Source organism: Camelus ferus, chromosome 19 (genome assembly GCF_009834535.1).
Source record: "Camelus ferus isolate YT-003-E chromosome 19, BCGSAC_Cfer_1.0, whole genome shotgun sequence".
NCBI classification, from domain to species: domain Eukaryota; kingdom Metazoa; phylum Chordata; class Mammalia; order Artiodactyla; family Camelidae; genus Camelus; species Camelus ferus.
In genome coordinates, this window is record NC_045714.1 from 24,351,118 (window position 1) to 24,371,311 (window position 20,194).

Genomic DNA, 20,194 nt, shown 5'->3' on the forward strand with positions numbered 1-20,194 from the left:
GCTTCTCGAGTGTCTTGTTGTTTATACCTGTGAGTTCATTTCCCCTTAGGAATAGAAGCTACTCTGTCTGTCAGTGCTTATGGAGGAAAGTCAGACTTGTAAGTGTCAACTCCAATGTGCTTAAGGGATTTGGGGTGAGGGGAATAGATCAGTCCCAGAGTGGAAAATCCCAGTGACCAGTAAACCATTTCTAATGGCCAACCCCATTAAACAAAGCCTTAGCTAAATGGCTTCACCTTTTACCTTCCAAGGAGAATCAGCATTAGGACAGACAATCCCTACAATAGAGTGTCTCCAACACCCAGGGCGTTTGCAGACGGGATGGGCAAGTGGCTGTGCAAATTTGTTCTCCATCTCTTTCTGTCAGCTCTCTTTTGTCAGGGCTTCTGTACAGTTCTGATTTTATTCTTGACCATGTGTGTTGGAGTTCTGACTGGTCATTGGAGCTGACACTCTTAGTCCCAAGATAGTTTTGGGGAGAAACTGAAGCAGAACTTCCACAGATCCCTCCCATTGTTTGTTCTCACAGGCTGCCTCTTGCCCAGTCAGAAGCACCCCCTCACACATTACAGTTCCAACTTCTGTCACCACAAAATTTTCTTACATCTATAGTTTGATTTGTTTTTACTTTTACTATTAAAGTCATATATAATTTGAAATAATACTTTTTTATTCATAACCCACAAGTTTATAATATGAAGCAAGCAAAATAAAGTGAAAAACAGTTCAACTATAAATATTTCATTGTCAAGTTTCTATAAAATAACAGTGCTATTAATGGAAATGTTCCATATTCTATATGCATTTCTCTGCAGTCTTTTAAATGTGTTTTGTGGAGGGAAAAGAAAGCCTAGATATCTTTCAGTCATTATGCTCTTTATAGGGGCTATAACTGGATTATCATTTGGAAATGCTCTATTTTGCAAGGCAAAGAAATGTAGCAAGAATCTTTAACATTTATTTAGACCTAGTTAAAAGGTGGCATGAAAATCTAGGCCTTTCATCTCTTCTTGAGTGATTTCTTATTCAAACTGAGCTGGAGTTCTGAGAGCAGAATGTTATGCTTTCTTGAGTCTCCATTCAAGAGAGACTTTAATTCACTGTGTTTCATAATAAATCGTAGGAGAGCCAGTTATGACAAAATATGCAGTCATGTGCCCTACTTGAGTAGTGCATGGCTTTCAGTTCTGCAGTATCGTGTATTCTCCATTCATTGACTTCAGGCAAAAAAATATGTAAAACAGTAGGCTAACGATATGTCCTCTGATTGACTTTACATATATTTAAGCTATTCTAAGCAGTTTTAGGTTGAAAATTGTTTCCTTTTGTTTGTGAGGATTATGAAGAACTGAGGTATTTGGCTATTGTTACATGGGGCTCAGAGCTCAGGTTTTGTCTATGAATTATTTTGTAAGGAGTTATGAGTTTGTCCAAGAAGTTTTCATGTTTTTCTTTCTTTTGTGTTTGTTTTAAAATATGCCCAGCAAGTGGTTATCTGAAACTGATAAAAGTACCCATGAATTTTCCCTTGTGAAAAATAATACTTTAAATTTAAACTTTAACTTGGAGAGAAATTCCACATCTTGGAACATGGCAGAAAGAGAAATCAGTAACATGATTCCATGGAAATCATTTGAGGAATAAATACTATTTGATGATGATTGCTACTAAGTGGGAGGAATTGATTCTTGCTATCTGTAGCATCATAGTCACTGTACAGCAGGATGCAACACTCCTGAGCTACTAGTTCATGGGAAATACTGATATGACTCTTTGACCTATTTACAATAGCACTGGATGTTTTTCTTATATTGTTATGGAAATAAAAGGCCAGCCAAGAATCAAGCACCACTTAAGAGGGTTGGAGTACTCAGATGTAATATGCCTGCGGGCTCAGAGGGGCTTCTGCTCTGAAGCTCTGAGCACCTCCAAGATGTGCACATGAGGTTTTATAGGGTAAAGTACAAGCTTGAGGTATTTGGCCAATTGGCATGGAACAGCTTTAGCAGCATCATTATCACAAAAGTGGAGGCAGGGAGGCAGCAAGCCAACATTCCAAAGCCAGATATATCTCTTTGAAAATCCAGCTGGCTAGCAAAAAAACATGAACAGCAAACCAACACTAATTAACTTAGATTTACAAGTTAGTCCACAGAACTCAGATCAGTATTCCGATACTTAGATTTGTGAGTTATCTTGTTAGCCCAGCCCAATTTTCTTTCACATTCTTAGACTTGTGAGTCATCTTGTTAGCCCAGCCTGGCTTTTCCTTCATAATATCAGATACTCTGGCAAAGGTAGAAAAGGATATGAATGAAAATGGTTTAATGCACAGGTGCTTCAACTACCATTGTACTTCTGTGTTTCAGATTATAATACATGTCCTTAGAACAAATCCTATTTTTCTCATAATGCAATAACAACACTGCTGTTACATAGTGGTTGGTATTATAAAATGTGCTGGGAGATAAATGCTGTTATGAAAATCCTACTAGCAAGTCTCTATACATGCAGGGCAGATTTATTAGCATACACTCTGCAGTCACTTTCCTGAAAATAGTTTTATCAGCTATGAAATACTATACAGTAATGCCATTAATAAATGTAGCTAAAAAAATAAGTATATCTAAATTGCAGTATATAAAAGTGAAACATTGAATAGCTTGAAATGGCCTCTGTGAATGGTGAGATTATTTCAAGTAGATGCACTGAGCAATGGATACACTTTGTTACCCCTTTTTTTCATACAGCCACATGTCAGGTAATAGATCATTGAAGTGTACAGCCAGTTAGGCTAATGAGAAAATGCTGGTTCTTTTACAAAAAGCTGTCAGTAGATGGCAATGTGACTCTTTTATAAGGCATTTTTATTCCATATGAAACTAAAAACTTAGATCATTCACACTTGCTACCTAAATTACTGTAATTTCCCCCCAAAGGGCTTTGAGAGCCATTTTAAACTATTCTTTAAATAATAGATAGTTACAAATGAAAAGCCAATCTGAGAACTTCCAAAGTGATCAAAGATGTTTTAATTTTCCATTGGTCATGGTTGAATAAAAATAATGTTACAAACTATACTATCAATAACCAGGGAATGCAGAGCCTCCATTTCAAAGTAAAGCACTTTTAGCAAATCCATATTATGTCCTCACTTAGGCACTATGACCGGCTATGGCCCACTGGTGCAATATTTGTTGCAAGACTCTGAGGAATAATGTTGCATTTAACATTTAATTTTTTTCTAACTTTTTTTATCCTTTCAGCTCTCTTCTTATCTACTTAAATCACCACTATTATTCTTTTATTTCCAGTGATACTTTATATAAATACTTACATGCCTATATATTACATATATGCATATATAATAAAATGATTTTAAATATTCCTAAAATCAAAGAGTGCTAGCTAGACAGTCTGCATATACATTAAGAGGTCATGGTTTCTGACTTCATCATAAATTATAAAAAAAAAAACCCAAAAGAATAATATATTTTTGAGGGAAATTCTTGGAATTGAGTTTTGGTTAATGTGGAAATCTAGGAAAAGAAAAAATATGTTGAAATTCTTAGACAATTCTATCAGAAGACACAAAGACAATATTCAGCTCTATAAAATCACTTTAATCATATTGAGCCTTAAACTTGTGATTCCATTTTAGGGTATATAAGGGGTAAAGATAAAGATGTATTATTAGGAGTGGGACTTTATGATTGTGCCATGCACCATAATAGGGAATCATTGGTCAGCTAAAAAGACAGTTACAAAAATAAATAAATAAATACAGTTACTAGTCATGATCTAACCTGTGGGAAAATCAATTAAATAGCCCAAGTTACTATTTTATCAATAACGTAAATGGAAATAACTTGTCAATGTCTAATATTTCTTCAGATCTGATTAGTGATAGAATGTTTACCCTTTTATCCCACTTTGATTAGCAAGGTATGCTAAAATGGGAAACATCTGATCCTGGGAATCCTATTCAGTCCAGGATCTCTGAGTCCTAATTGGTGTCCACCCCAAAGGAACTAGAACCGATCGGTTTGTGTCTTGAAAATTAGAATTTTTAAAGCCTGGCTTCCTTCTTTTCATGACTCCTTAAAATAGGTTTTCCTGAATGTGACAATGGAAAATCCATAAACAACAAATGATCCTTGAACTGTATTTAGATATAAAATTTAAGAATAATATTGCCAGTGATTAAAAGTAAGGATAGTGTGGAGGATAAAAAATAATTTTTCTTCTACCTGTTGACCTAAAGAAAAACACAGAACATAAGAGTTGTGAGTTTAAGTTTTACCCAGGGTCTTACTGAGGTCTGCAGCCTGTGAGACAGGTATTCAGTTTGCTTTCAGGAAGTGCTCTGGAGAGGTAGGGGAGAGGCCAGTTTACATATGAATTTTTTGGCTGTATGAACAAAAATGATTGCAAACCATATCAATAAAGAATACTGAAACCATCAAGTCATCAGCTGCTGCTGCCACCCTCCAGTGAAGACAAGCCTGCAGCCCAGCCTCTGAAGCCTCTCACAATGGTGCCCTCTGAGCGGACTCAGAATAACAAAGGACAAGATACTGGCCCTGGATAGCTAGATGCTTGTCCAAGGAATGAATTCAATGAGCCCAAATATTTGCTTCCTCCCATGCATAGAAAAGCACTAAATTCTTTTAACTTAAGATGCCTGGTTTTCTTTAGATAACAAGTAATCTTTTATTGTTCCAACTACCTGGTCTTTGTTGTAAAGCTCCTATATATTCTAGCTCCACCCCTGCCTCTTCAGAGCAGTCCCTCAGAGTGATCTGAGAGGCTATCATTTGAGGCCTCCTGCCAAATAAAACACAACTCTCAACTTTTAGGCTGTGCATTTGTTACAGAAATGACAGGCCAGTCAAGAAACAAGCACCACTCGGAGGGCTGGAGTACTCAGATGTATTATGCCGCTGGGCTCAGAGGGGCTCCTGCTCTGAAGCTCTGAGCACCTCCAAGACGTGCACATGAGGTTTTATAGGGTAAAGTACAAGCTTGGGTTATTCAGCCAATAGGAATGGAACAGCTTTAGCAGCATTATCATCACAAAAGTGGAGGTGGGGAGGCAGCAAACCAACATTCCAAAGCCAGATATGTATCTTTGAAAACCCAGCTGGCTAGAAAAAAAACATGAACAGAAAACCAACACTAATTAACCTAGATTTATAAGTTAGTCTAGCAGAACTCAGATCAGTATTTCAATACCTAGATTTGTGAGTTATCTTGTTAGCCCAGCCCAGCCTCTCCTTCACATTCCTAGACTTGTGAGTTATCTTGTTAGACCAGCCCAGTTTTTCCTTCAAATGTTTATTTCAGTCAAAAGCTGGGAACTCTATGTAAAAGTCTTGGTAAAATTTTGCTGCTAATTACAAAAAAGAAATATCTCAAGTTAATGATATAGTGCTTTTCCAAGTATGGGAAGATGCAAGAATCTGGGGTCATTGAAATTCTTCCTGAGATATACACTTAAGTATCTAAGGGCCTGTTTATTCAAAGCACAGAGTGCCTCATCCTGTTTTTCATCCTGAATCCCTCTCAGGTTGCACTGGGGGTGGACCACTACAGGCTGTTATGACTTAACCCTTGAAGAACTGGGTGGTGAGAAATGATGTTTTGTTCTTTGTTCACATACCCTTCTAGGTTCTTGGCTGAGATACCCCTCCTATAATAAAAGATAGATTAACAGGAGAAAGGCAAAGAGAAGTTTAATAATATGTGTACCTGCTCTGTATCTGGGAGACACCTGGGAAAACTAACTCCTTGAAATGGCACAAGCCATCATGTTTAAGTAAAATGTTCAGCTAAAGACAAAAGCTGTTAAGGGGCAGGCTATTAGGAAAAGCACAGTAAATAACAGTAAGTTTGTTATGCAGATTTAGTTTGTTGCCTTCTCCATTGCAGTGGTGTAGAGGTTTACTGTACCTTCTCTTCCTGGTACAGAGAGGGAGACATTCTTATAAACAGAGATTTCCCTTATAAATGTAAATACCTGTCACAAACAAGTAACTTCTACTCAATTTTCAGAGCTTTTCCTATGCCTGCTGTTTCTTAAAAATAATCAGCCTAAAAAAATCCTTATGTCAAAGAGGCATGTTTTGGTGAGGCAAATTCTGCTCACATTCAATAGCATCCTTTATAGAAATGTAAGATTAAATATTTACATATGTTAAAGAATTAAAGGAGACAATATATTTGCTTTGAATTTTCAATTTTATAATTTGAATAAAATCAGTAGTTCCCTTGCATGATTTATTTTTGATAAACCTTAGAGGTTTGAATTGTAATGACAAACATAAATTAAAAATTAGAGGCTTAATTCTCCCTGTTAAAAATGGGGGAAGAGGTTTCCTTCCAATTCTTTTTCTGAGAGCATTTATCTTAGGAAGCTTGTAATTGTAGCAGTTTCTGATCTGCAGTTTCTAATGACTTTTGTTAGTTGATTTTTTGTCAGCTTTATGCCCAAGGATAGTTTTTCTCAAGAACTTGTGAGCCATCTCCTGGAAATGCTAGCATCAAGGGAGATAGGACTCCTAATCTCTCAGTTTTTGTGGAAGAGTAGGAGTCTAATTTATTGGTGGCCACTTTGCTCCAAGATGCAAAACTATCTCTTTTTGTAATAATGAACAGTTTGTTATTCTTTCAGATAAAACTAATTAGTTAAAGTAGATGGTCAGTACAGTTACCAGGTAAAGTTAATATGAATAATGTGTGACAAATGGTGTTGCCAATTCCTCTGACTTGAAAATTAGTTATTGTTTACCTTAAATTTTTTGATATAATGTGTTGTATCTGCTTGGCTATATAAAACAGTGACATTTCTTTTTGCCTTTGCAATCTCTTAGCTGATTGCCTGTGTTGACTGAAATAAATGTGCAGCCTAAAAGTTAAGAGTTATGTTTTATTTGGCAGGAGGACTCAAGCCAGGATGACAGCCTCTCAGATTGCTCTGAGGGACTGCTCCCAAGAGGTAGGGGAGGAGCTAGGATATATAGGAACTTTACAACAAAGAACAGGTAGTTGGAACAATAAAATATTACTTGTTATCTAAAGAATACCCGGCATCTCAAGTTAAGAAATTTAGTGCTTTTCTATGTATGGGAGGAAGCAAACATTTAGGCTCACTGAATTCATTCCTTTTGACAAGCACCTAGCTATCTAGGGCCAGTATCCTGTCCTTTCTTATTCTGAGTCTGCTCAGAGGGCACCATTGTGAGTGGCTGCAGAGGCTGGGCTGCAGGCCTGTGCTCACTGGGGGATGGAGGCAGTTGCTGAGGACTTGGCTTCAGCATTCTTTGTTTACTGATATGTTTGCAGTATTTTCACTCACATTGCAGTATTTTCGTTCACACCTGAGATGCTCACTGCATTCTGGCATAATGCTTATTCAGTAATAGAAGGGTTTTCTTTCTCTATAAACTTTGTAGAGAGAATTTCTGGGTTGTGAGAAGATTTTGTCCCCGACATTATTTAACCAGAATTCAGATTTTATTTTCTTGCTTTGGATTTTCTTCCCACCAACTCAATTCAACTTTAACCACTACTCTGGGCAAGAATCAAATTCACATACTAGTTACCAAGTCCTATTGATATAGTTGCAATTTAGCTTCATGATCTTTCATTATTCATTGAAGATAATTGTATACCTTATAGCATGCCACTTGTTTCAAATAAAGCAATCAAGCAAGACATAAAGAGGAAAGCCTTCAGGGGAATTTTAATACTTTGTAAAGTAAGGAAGCAAATCCTTTAGATGAGTTTCCATTTTAAAAAATTCATGATGTAGTGTTTTAGGCAATAAAAATAGCTTTCTTTGGCAACATTTATGGCTAAAGAAGAAGTGTAAAACTGATGAAATACTAGTCAGAATTCTATCATTCCATTTGTGAAAGAAATTATATTTATCATTAAAAACGATTTGTAAATATTTCCTATTAAAATAGCATTTTCTTTTCACAGAAAAAATGAGAATACAAAGACTTTTGACTTTCCCATGGAAATAGTTACGTTAAAATAATAATTAATGGTGAGTCTATATATTTTAAAGTATCATTCCTTGAAATACCCTTGAAGTTGTTCTTTAATCAATAGTTTCATTAGACATTTCTCCATCTGCTATCATCACATACACATGTGAGTGAGAAAACCTGTTCTGTGAAGTGATACTTTAATAATTATTTTTAAATTGTGTCTGGATAGAAGGTTATATAGTTTCAATTTTGCAAGATTTTCTTAAAGACCAATTAAAATACAAAATTGTAATTTGCCGTCTATAAATGGCAATATTTCCACCTTTTAAAAACATAGATGACCTTTCTTATTATACTAAATGCACTTAGAATAACAGCCATAACACATCCATAGTGCTTTTCTAAGTTTTACTATTCTTTCTATGTTTTTGTTACAAAATTGTATATAGAAACATAAATTAAAGCCCATTGACTCACCTTCAGTTCCTTAATATAGTTTGGAAATTGATCTTAAAGCCAAGATTTGATTTTTTAAGAAGAGAGGGGTTGAAAGAATAGCATATATAATCTGAGTTATTTTAATATCTACACTGTAGGCTTTCTGAAGCCTTCTAAATGATTAGGTGCTGAAGGTTAGATTGGATGTCATTCAAAAGTAAGTTTTCCTTGGACTGGCAATAATATCAGAGACTGGCCTCAGACCTCAGAGTCATAAGTTATTATCAATCTGTCTTCAGAAGAGATGCCATTTTATAAAAATCTCTAAGTTTAAAGGAAGTTATTCAAGTTGCATTAAATATATATTACCTCCTTTTTTGAGGAGAAGTGTACAGCAAATTTGCTATTCTTATTTCTTCTGGAAAATTCCATGATGAATTGATTATGAAACATTACTTCTAGGAGATTGACATGTGTAAACTGGTTTGACTTATACCAAGTATACTTTTAACATGCAATCAAACTTCATTTGTGAAATTTGTGTTCTAAGAATTGAACCAGGTATAAGTGCTAAATTAAGTCTGTGTCAGGTTCTACTATTGAAAATAAGAACTTCTTCATTCATCAATATACTCTGATTTACATACTCAGATTTTTAGATGTAGTTTTGATGCCATGCTGAGTTTTCAATTTGAAGGCTAACTGGAATTGCAGTCCTATAGAGTTGGAAAGATCCTAAGAAATTTAGCTGGTTTCTTCCTTCAGTTATAAGTACATTATCTCAGGTATGTGAGAGTACTTCCAAGACTATTTTCAAGAATAACAATCCATCCTAGTGTGTAGCAACCTTGAGTCTAAGGAAATTGTTCATATAGTTGAACATATTACACAAGAAACTGTTTTTCACTTATAATGTGTTACATGGAGTAGAATTTTTTGAAAGCATTTTTGACATAGTCTGAGAGTTATTGGATTATAGCCCTCAGCTTGTGAGTTTCCTATTTGACTAAGCAAATTCTTTTAGTTCCATTATTTTAGTCATTGGAAGATAAGTATGCTTAATTTATTTTTCAAGACATATCTCAATTTTGAAATAATTTCTTGAATTCTAATCACCAGGTAGGTATAGTGCATTTCTAGGGAAGTCATATAATTTTTTAAATTTTCCCTTTTTTTGACTTAAAGAGTTCTTTTCTAAAAGGAATAAACTTAGTGCTTGTTAATGCTTGTCTCCATATTTAATTTTTTTTTTTTAGTAAACTAAGTGTACTCTAGTGCTTAGATATTTTTAAATTCTCTAAATTAAGAGATTTTAGGGAGCAAAATATTTTTCATTTAGTAAAGGTTGGACACACATAATTCACAACTAGAACTTTTAAATGCATAATGCTTATATGAGATTTCAGATATTTAATAATTATTCTTACTCTGGTAAGTACCCAATTTTTCTGTAACATCTTCAACTAGATTTTATGTTCTGATCTTAGGGAGGCCAACTTGGTTTCATATGTCATCAACATGCTATGAATAGTGAAATAATTATTTACAGCTACCTAATTTACTTTCATACCATCCATAACAAAATAGAAGAGAAATTAGATTGATCAAACTAAAAACTTATTAGTATTTTTATGTGCTGTGAACTCCATTGTGGGGATTACTTAGAGCCCATCATGTTGGCTCCTGAGTTTGTTATAATACCCACAGTGCTCTGCAGGGAAGGGCTTTAAGCAGTTTTTAGAAACTGTTCAATTTCTTTTCTATCTAAAATAACAATTGGAGATTAGTAGGAATTGCTAGATTCCTATTATGTTGAAAGCTTAGGAGTAATTAAGCACAATTGTATCCTTTCCAAGGTTGAGCAGGAAATGTCCTCATGTACAGGTGTTTGTCTTGGAGAAACTAACTGATGCATAGTGCACACAGGGAAGCAGCAGTGGCGTGGTAAACAAGGAAGTGCTGGAAAGGAACATTTTAAGTAAGAGAGGAAAACATGGTTTTGGAAATTATTTACTGCTTTATGTCTGAAATGGTCATAGATTTTTAAATATATGTATGAGTATAAATACCATAACATTATTGATATTCATATCTGATTTATATATGCATTCCACACCTAATATTTGCATTATGATTTCATTATTACTGTTTAAATTTACATTATTCATTTTAAAGGTCATTGTACATATATTGTTAGATATTTTATAGCTTTCATTCTGCATTTGCTAATGCATATTTTATATAGGCAAAGAGAAAACATTCTACCAACTGTAATAAAATTTCACTGTAAAACTTGAAGAAAATTAGCTAAGATTTTGCCCAGAACTAGTGTCATTAATGTTTCATTGACTGTATCTTGAATCTACAATACTGCAGGTCCACGATCCATTACCTACAATGCTGCAATGCAGAAGTATGAAAACTAAAAATATTTTGGAACTAATTTTTTTGTAGAATGTTTCCCAAATAAATATCACTATTTATAGTGTTTATCTCTCTTCATACATTTCACTGCATAGACATTAAGTTTTGATTACTGTGCAGAGTGCCAACCGCTCTGTAACAATTACACAATACACAATATTTGCATCAAATTAACCTTACAAAACTTGATAAATTCTAAATTATGAAGCACATGTAGCCCCAAGGGTCTTAGATGAATAACTGGAATTTGTGCTATTTAAACCAAGGTGAGATTTTAAATCCTTCTGTCTGAAGTTGCTTATCTTAATGTATTTGTACATCATCAATTTGTTATTGAAGGTCATAGAGAAAAACAAAATATTAAAGATGGAAGGTAGTTAGAAGTTACAAACTTCAATTCTGAGCCCTTGTTTTTAGCAAAAGAAACTGCCAAGGAAGTAAATTATTTTGTTTAAAATTATGCAGCCAGTAAGTGAATGATAAAAGGAGTGAATTCAACTCTTCATGCTATTATCACCTCTTGTAAACAAAAAAATAAAAAGTAAAAGAGAAAAAAAGTAAAGGGGAAAAAGTTGCTATGGCAACAGCGGAAGAAAAAATGTGGTGACATACTCCAATTCAGCTGGGGAAATGGTGCTGGAACAACTGAATATCCATATGCAAAAATGGACTTTGACCTCTACCTCACATCATACACAAAAATCAATTCAAGATGAATCATGGTCCTAAGTGAAAAAAGTAAATCAACAAAGCCTTAAGAAGAAAACACAGAAGATTGTCTTTCTTAGTTTTCTATAGACAGATTTCTTAAGTAACATAAAAAATGTACTAACCATATAAGAAAGACAAAGGATAACTTGGACTTAAAAAAAAACCACCTAGTTTCTTTTTATAAAATGACACAATAGAGGTAATTGTAAAATACAGAATAGAAAAAGAAAAGTCTACAAAAGTTTGACAAATATATCTAGAATATTTAAGGAACTACCAGAAATCAATAAGAAAGATAAATCATCATATTAAAAAAACACACACACACAGTTGAATTCATTTCACAAGAAAAGGTAGCCAAAATAAATAAAAAGCGAATGAAAAAGGGCCTCAAAATATTAATCATCAAGGTCATGCAAATTAAGCCACAATGAGATAGCAGTACACTCACCCAAATTGTGGAAATTAAAAAGACAGATAATACCAAGTTTTGCCAAGCTGGTGGAGAAACTGGAACATTACCATACTCTGGATGGAGTGTACAAGTACAATCACTTTGGAACACTGGCAATATCTGCTAACCCTAGATATACATGGATAAATCTCACAGATGTTATAGTGACTGAAAAAGGAAAAAAGCCAAAACAAAAAGGAATCTACTATATGATTTCAGTTATTTAAACTTCAAGACTAGGCAAAAGTTATCAATTGTGATAAAATTTAGAATAGTGACTGCCCTTGAAGACACATAGACTAGGAAGGGACCCAAGGGAAATTCCTGGGGTAATGGAAATATTCTATATCTTGGTCTGGGTGGTTAAGTGGGGATGTATATGTTCAAACTTCTACTTGAGCTGCAACTTAAAATTAGTCACTTAAAACACTATATTTATAATGTACCTAAATAAAAATTTGGGGGGAAAAGTGCAGTGGAACCTAATTAAGATCATTTCAATTCGGAGTTCTAGAATACAATTCACAGATGAAATGGTACTTGAGCTAAGCATTCATTCAATAAATGAGCATTATGCGTCTTCTATTTGCCAGCCACTTATTAGGTATAATGAATACCTGGAAGGTAACACAGTTGTCACCCTCAAGGAGCTTAGAGTGGTGGTCATGAATAGTGACGAGGACACCTGCATGAGGGGAGGCAATTCCACGCTGGACAAATGGGTTGTAGTAATGAAGTGTGGAAGTGTGTGAATTATTTAAGAAATGAAGTATAGTTCAGTTTGATGGAGTATAGGTTTCATTGAATAATATGATAATGCCTAATCCAAGTTTCTCTGCCTTGTATAGAAAAACATTCAACACCTGTCTATCTTTGTCTGTCTTTTTCTTCCTTCCTTTTGTTCTTTTTTTAATAAACTCACATTGATTCCCAACTCACAGAATTTATATACTCTAATGGGCTCATTATATTAGTATTATAACCATTATGATATATGATACATAATATATGTGTGTGTGTGTGTGTGTGTGTGTGTGTGTGTGTGTAGTATTATCAGAAAGAGGAGATTTAACAGGATTCTAAATTCTTAAGTAACCAACTAACCACAAACTGCCACGCTGGGTTTCAAAGAGTGACATGCAGAAGGGTATCTGGAGCTGCTATCTCAAATTACATAATTTTTTTCACCCTGAACTCCAATGTAAAGCTCTTATCCCGATTGAACCAGTCTGGGATGGACAGTAAGTGGGCTATGATGATTCTTTTTAACACTCTATCTTGAGTCTTTGGTCTCTTTCCCCCAAGCCCATACCCTAATTCTGAACTCATGGAAAAAGAAGTGTTTTTCCCTGAGATCAGAACAAAGTTGATACATTCATTCAACCCCAGGCCTTCCCAGAGCAGGAAAATCCTTAGAACCACGACATAGCACAGCTTAGTGGTTGCCGTTATCACTTTAAAAATGGAGAGATCTGGATTCTCAGGCCAATTCTGCAAGTTTGACCTTGAAAAAGTTGTTTACCCTCCTGCTCTTCAGTTTCTTCTTTTATAGCTAATCAGTAATACTTATTAAGCACTTACTATATAGCAGTCATTGTTTAGAACATTCTATAGATATTCATTCATTTAATGCATAAAGCAATGGAATAAAAAGGACATTATTTTTGTCCTCATTTTACAGATAAAAAAACAAAAGAAAAGGCAGCTTAAGTAACTTGCCTAGGTCACATAACTTGTAAGTGACTTAAAGCCTGTTTTGAAACGTAGTCTGGGTCCAGAGTCCACATTTTTCGTGACCACTATGAAACACTGCTTTATGATAACTAGTATTGAGAATAACAATAGTGCTTACTCCTAGAATTATTTCAAAGATACATTCAGTTAACACATGTAAAGTTCATAGAAGTGCCTAGCCTATAGTAAATATTCAGTATTGGTTAGTAATCATTATTATTTAAAATGCAAAGATAATAATACTATCATTTTCTAATGAAGATTAAATAAAATGATGCATATAAATAACTTAGAAATTTAAAATGCTCACTTTATTATTATTTTTTAACCTATAAAGGATAGAGTGTTCAAGAACACTTTATAAGAGGGAATCCGTGTCATGTCCACTTCCTGGGCAATATGGGAGTAAGGCTCACTTCTCTTGCTTGCAGGGGTGGCAGTCAAAAGAAAAGAATGGGGAGAATCCAAATGAGCCCGTTATATGAATTCAGAGGGAATTAATCTTTCACTTGCACCTGAAGCATCTACCCCACAGTACTGTGGACTCATAGTGCCCTTGATCTATATCATTATCATTATTATTCTTGGAGTGATGGGAGGGTCAGGGGCATTTAGTACCTTCTAGTGTTGAAGTGTATCACTAACTGGGAGAGAGAAATAATTTTTGTAGTTTTATATGCAGAACACACTGTGGGAGAGCATCTTATGCTACTGTCAAATCAAGTTTTTCCAGGCTCAAGTATGTCTTTTACTTACATTCCCAGTGTTGAAATAACTTTCTAGGCACAACATGGTACTGCTTCTGCTGGGGATCCACGTCAGCAAACCGAAACTTAGATAAGTTTGTGTCTGTGCAAATGTTCCTCATGATCAGAGTGAAAGGCTTTCAATCTAAAATGGAAACCAGAGGGTTTGAAACAAAATCTCAGGCACATATCCTCAGAAAAATGGGCTTTAAGAATTGAGAGACTGATTTCACATAAATTCCTGATTTACAGAAGACTAAGAGTTATCTCCTGACCAATGAACACGTAACATGAATCCCTCCCCATCCTCAAGCCAAGGAACTTACAGCTTGGACTCCAGCTGGACTCTCCCCTGTTTGCTCTCCTTGCCCACCCAGATGACAAGTCAACTCTTGAGTCTTCTCACCCAAAACCAGGTTGACTGTGTGGCCTCAGTCAATCAGGTATTTTATTTTTATCTCTTTCTTGTTCTTTATTCTTTATTTTATAAAAGTTTCTTGCCTTCTGCCCCAATCTGAAGCTTCTCCAAAAGAAGGTTCACTTCATGAAGTTTTATTTAAAGTTTGTATCACTTATGTTGCTTTTTCATCCTTTTTAAACAGGAGTGATACCCAAAGCTGAATGCTAATGGCCGATGGGATCAGGAGGTGCACAGGCATGGCACCTGCTGACCCCTTTGAGTTCACTGTTTCTCTCATTGTTACTAAGGAAGGGCCAGGGGTAAGTCAGTCTTGGACTTTAGCTCTGTTCTTTATCATGCTGTTCTTTGATCAAAACAAACTCCCCAGAAAGCTTCTGGAGCCCCAGAAGGATTCCAGGATAGTTATATTGGGAGTCTGCAGTGCGTAGCAGCCACCACGGAACTCACAAAGCCTTGAGGTAAGTCCACAACATAAACCACTGGGGGACTTGGGAAAATAAATGAAGACAAGGAATTTGGTCTATTCGGACTACTACAGTCAAAAATCTAAGTAAACACAAGTTATACTATTAAAAGCCATTTGGGTGTCCAACACTATAAAGAAATAGGCTCATGAAAAGAATAATAGATCTGTTGCTAATGGGAATCTTGAAAGCCAAAGATAAAAAATTGGTGGGTCTGGATCAAGCACTTAAAAGCTGTTAGAACACTCACCACCTGACTTTCAAACCCTTAACCTATGATAAATTGGTCACAGAATGAGTTAGATTGACACTGGATCACCCACCAACCTCAAGAGAATTTCCATGCAATGAGGTACACTATAAAACACCACAAAATCCCCAACCCAGGGGCACCTCCCTCTGAGGTAATAATTTGGCTCTGAGAGACCCAAGGCTTAGCTAAAGAAATGGGATCCACAGCCTTCTAAGAATTGAGGATGTTACTCTCTGGCACACCTACTTATTTTATGTCTATGAACTGTGGTCCTGGAAGTTGTAGATATCTGCAAAAATGGCAAAATCTTTAGTAAGACACCCAGAATGACAATGAACATCATGGAAAAAGTTCCAAGTAAACAAAATGGTTCACATAAGAAGTGCACTTAAATGAAGGGGCTCCTAAATCAAATAAACAGAATAGGATAGCTATTTTAATTAGAATGCAGAAGCCTCCAAAAGGCTTCAAAATTCAAAACAAACAAAGAAACAAACAAAAAACACTTCACTGAATGATTCATTGCAAAAGGCTAATGAAAAATCAAAGACACAAGAGGTACCTAAAACAGAACTAGAAGACTGATGATTACTTCATTCTATCCTCCTTTGCTTGAGTACTCAGTCTACTAATCCTTTATCTGAATTGCCTTTCTTCTATGAAGAGACTACCAGACTGTAAACAAAAGCCTGCCAAGTTAGTGGCTTTATCGATTCACCATCAAAGGAGGGTCCCCATAGAGGCCCCTCCCAGGGCTGACAGGACCCTGAGGGATTCTCCAGTAACCTGCTATCCATTATTCCCTTAAACAGCCAAGGGAAACTAAAATTGAAATAAAAATTAATAGAAAACCTTGACAAATTCTGGTATCTACCAGGACTGTGCTCCATACTCTGAACCCCTTTCTCTTGGGATCCTACAGATCAGATCCTGGGATAACTGGCAGGTGACATTTCTTACCAGAGTCAGTTCTCCCAGATCTCTGTGACTACCACACTGAGACCTGAAGAGGCACTGGTAACCAAGACTCATGCTAAGATCAATATACTTTATCACATCTCTTGAACGGTCTGATCAAAAGAGGGTCTTATGGAAATAGATTTCTAGGTCCCAGACAGAGCCTCATGTACCAAGTCAGCAAATCAAAACTTAGGTAGCTTTTGTGTTCCTGTAAATGCTTCTTTTAACCAGAAGCACAGACTACCCCGTCAGCCAGTCCCCACAGGCCAAGTCACCTCTGGGTCTTCTCACCCTAAAAGTTGACTATGTGGCCTCAGCCCATCAGATATTTTCTATTTTCCTCTTCCTTGCTCCTTATTCTTTATCCTATAAAAATTTCTTGCCTTCTGCCCACTTTGCAGTTCTCTGAAATAAGACAGTCCACTTCATGAAGTGTTAAATAAAGTTTGTTTATATCATCAAGTTGTCTTCTTTAATGATTTTAACAGCCGAATGAAGGAAAAAGAAACTTAGTTCAATGTGAATCCTACTGTATATTATAGACATTACCTACAACATTTAAATGATTTCACCAAGTATTATCTTGTTAAATTTAAAAGAAATTCCAAGCCTGAATAGAATAAATAAAACTTTTTCTGAGGTCTAGAATCTGATAATGCCAATTGAAATAATGTAAGGTGAGAGAGCAAATCAAAAGTACCTGTGGGGAAAAATATCTTTCTTGGTAGATTCTTCAGTTTATTTGGAACAGGGTCAGGCAAAATATTAACCTGTAATATGTGGGTTTTAATTTTGAGGTTTCAGATTCATTCCAAACCACAGGAATTTACAAGTAACAGAATGAGGAAAATATATAATTCTTTTGATAATTAAAAATTTATGAAACAAAGTGAAGAAAAATACATAATTAGGTCTTCTAAATCAACTGAAGTTTAATTCATTATACTTCCTCAGATATCGAGCAACTTGTTATAAATCTGATATGAAATCAAAGAAAAATAATATATTCCTTTATAATCTTAATCTCCTTCTTATATTCCCTTTTTTGGTTAATGTTACCACATCTATTTAGGGAACCAGAATAGAAATAAGGAAGCACTTCCATTTCCCGAAATCATAAGTACCTTGTAAAATGCATACTTTGAAATAGGTCCTCACTAAATTAAACTTGTTAAATGAATGAATAAATAAATAGAAGACCGTCTGAGTCTACTACTGGAAATAGATAAAGACTAGAGAAGTAGTCTGTCATTTTTTCTAAACTGCCCTAAGAATTTGAGAATAAATAGACCCACAAGAAAATACTTTCTTCCTTGTCTATGCTACATTTGCTCTCCCTTTTCCCGCCGAATTTAGTGCCGCAATCGGTGGGTGGGGGTGGGAGGTGGGGGGAAGCGGCGGCTTCGTGGGAGGGGAGGCAGTGGCGGTGGCGGCGGCGGCGGCCGCAGTGGCGGCCTGAGCGCATGCAGCGCGGACTCCCTCCTGCCCCCAACCCCGTCCCGCCTGCGCAGGCGCGCCGCCACAGCTTCTGAAAACTCCTGTTACCTGCGGAATTGAGGAGAGCCCGCTCCAACAATGTGGAGGGCTGGAGCAGACAGGGACCTCTTTCCTTTTAAAAATGTCTCCGCAGAGTACTGTGATTCCAATATGACTTTAATGAAATGTAGTGAAGGACTGGGGGAAAAATGTACTTGCTTTCCATGAAGAAACCATGCAGGAGGAGTGCGGAGAAGGCGCGGACGTTTCAAAGGAGCCGAAACTCAGATGGCCCAGTAGGGGAGGATGCGCTGAGCCTGCTAAGGTGAGAAGGTGCTTTTCTGTTCTGGGTTCCTTTCTACTTTGTACTAGATCTACCCTTATTAAATTATATACGTTTTCAGATAACTATTTGGAAAGCAAAATCTTACGTTTTAACAAAGTTCATTCTGCTACAAACTCTTATTTTTTGTTTAATTAGAAGGTACTTCTGACACACTTGTTCCAAAGCTCTCATTAAATACCAGCAGGAAAAGCTTTAATGCCAATCACGCAGAAACTACATGGTTTTGACAAATTCTTTTTAATGATCTTGTAAATGTATTAAAAACACAGTTTTATGGCCAAGAAATGTAAATAAGATGAACCAATTTATACTTATGTAAACACATAAAAATTACATTAAAAATTAAACACCATTAAAATCATTTTTGTTAGTAATGTCCCTTGCACATTGAACTAAAAGAATTCTATGTATTTTTTTCTACCAAATGTTTATCACTGTTCATAGATATAAATTAGTAAATCCCTTGATTTAAAACTCTTAATTAAACTTTAGGATATTTTCTTCTTTTAAAGTTTAATATAAAGTGATAAAAATGTACATATATACAAAGAAAAGGGTATTAGCTATAATATTGCAATTATAATGCATTTTCTTGGCTCTCATCTCCAAAATATCATGGAATGAAATATTTATATCAAAACAGCAACACTTTCCTCCATAATTTATTTCATCAGTTATATTTCATCAGTTACATTTGTGGCTCAGTAATCCAATCTTGAGAATTTTTTTCTAATTTATATATGTAATTTAAGGAGTTTAAAATTTGCCTAGTGCCTATTTCAATACTTGTCATTTTATGAATTGTTAGGTGATATATTTACATGGAAAGAAAGTTGATGAGTCATTATATTAAAGCCATAATTATAAACCATTAACTTAAAAGTAATAAATATAACTTATTCCTTTGAAAAACTTTAAAAATCCCTAATGTAGTTCATATGAAAAGATTTTGTGTAGATAGAACTCTTCTGTTCCCAGAATTGCCTTCTATATGTGAAGATTTTAAGTTTCTACTCTGTATAACACCGTACCATCTTTTTAATAGCTCAGCAGATGAAATTATTATTTTTAATAATTTAAGTTGGCTTAGTTTAGAAGCTATTCCTTAGAATTCAGTTATTTGCTTTGAGAATTTATTTTAACTCTTTGTTTTAGAGCCATATTAAAATACAAGATTACTTCCCACCAGCAATGGAGTAAATTTTTGGTAAATAGAGATCAGGACCCAATTCTGGCTCCTTTCCTAAGAAAGGCATTTGTTGGATTTTCATTTGAGATTTAGGATAATTTTAAGTACAGAGTAACATCAGACACTGACCTATGATGGGGAACTATCCACATGAATGCGAACTTGTATATACAAACACTCCAAAACCTATATTCTGTTTCTAAGTAATTTGACTCACTGTATTCTAGCAGTATGGAAATGCCACACAACTTTCTAAGATCAGGGAGTAGTTTAGGTGCTGATAACATTACTTTCTCAGAGTCATTACTTGATATGATCATCTATTTTCTATATCAAATGAGTAAAAAAATATAAAATAAAAAATCAAGCTTAACCAAAAAAATGAATTACAGTATTTTTCACAGAAGTACAGGTGGCCATGGACTCAGCACTGGAATTCATGTTGCTGTTTACTTTCTCAAAATACTGACCTCTGCAGTCAAACTTGTAATTCAGTGGAGAAACAGAAATTTCAGGCAGCTTAGTTTGCCCAGGATATTGCTCCTAGATGCCATTTGGCTTCACTGTGTTCTACATGCTAG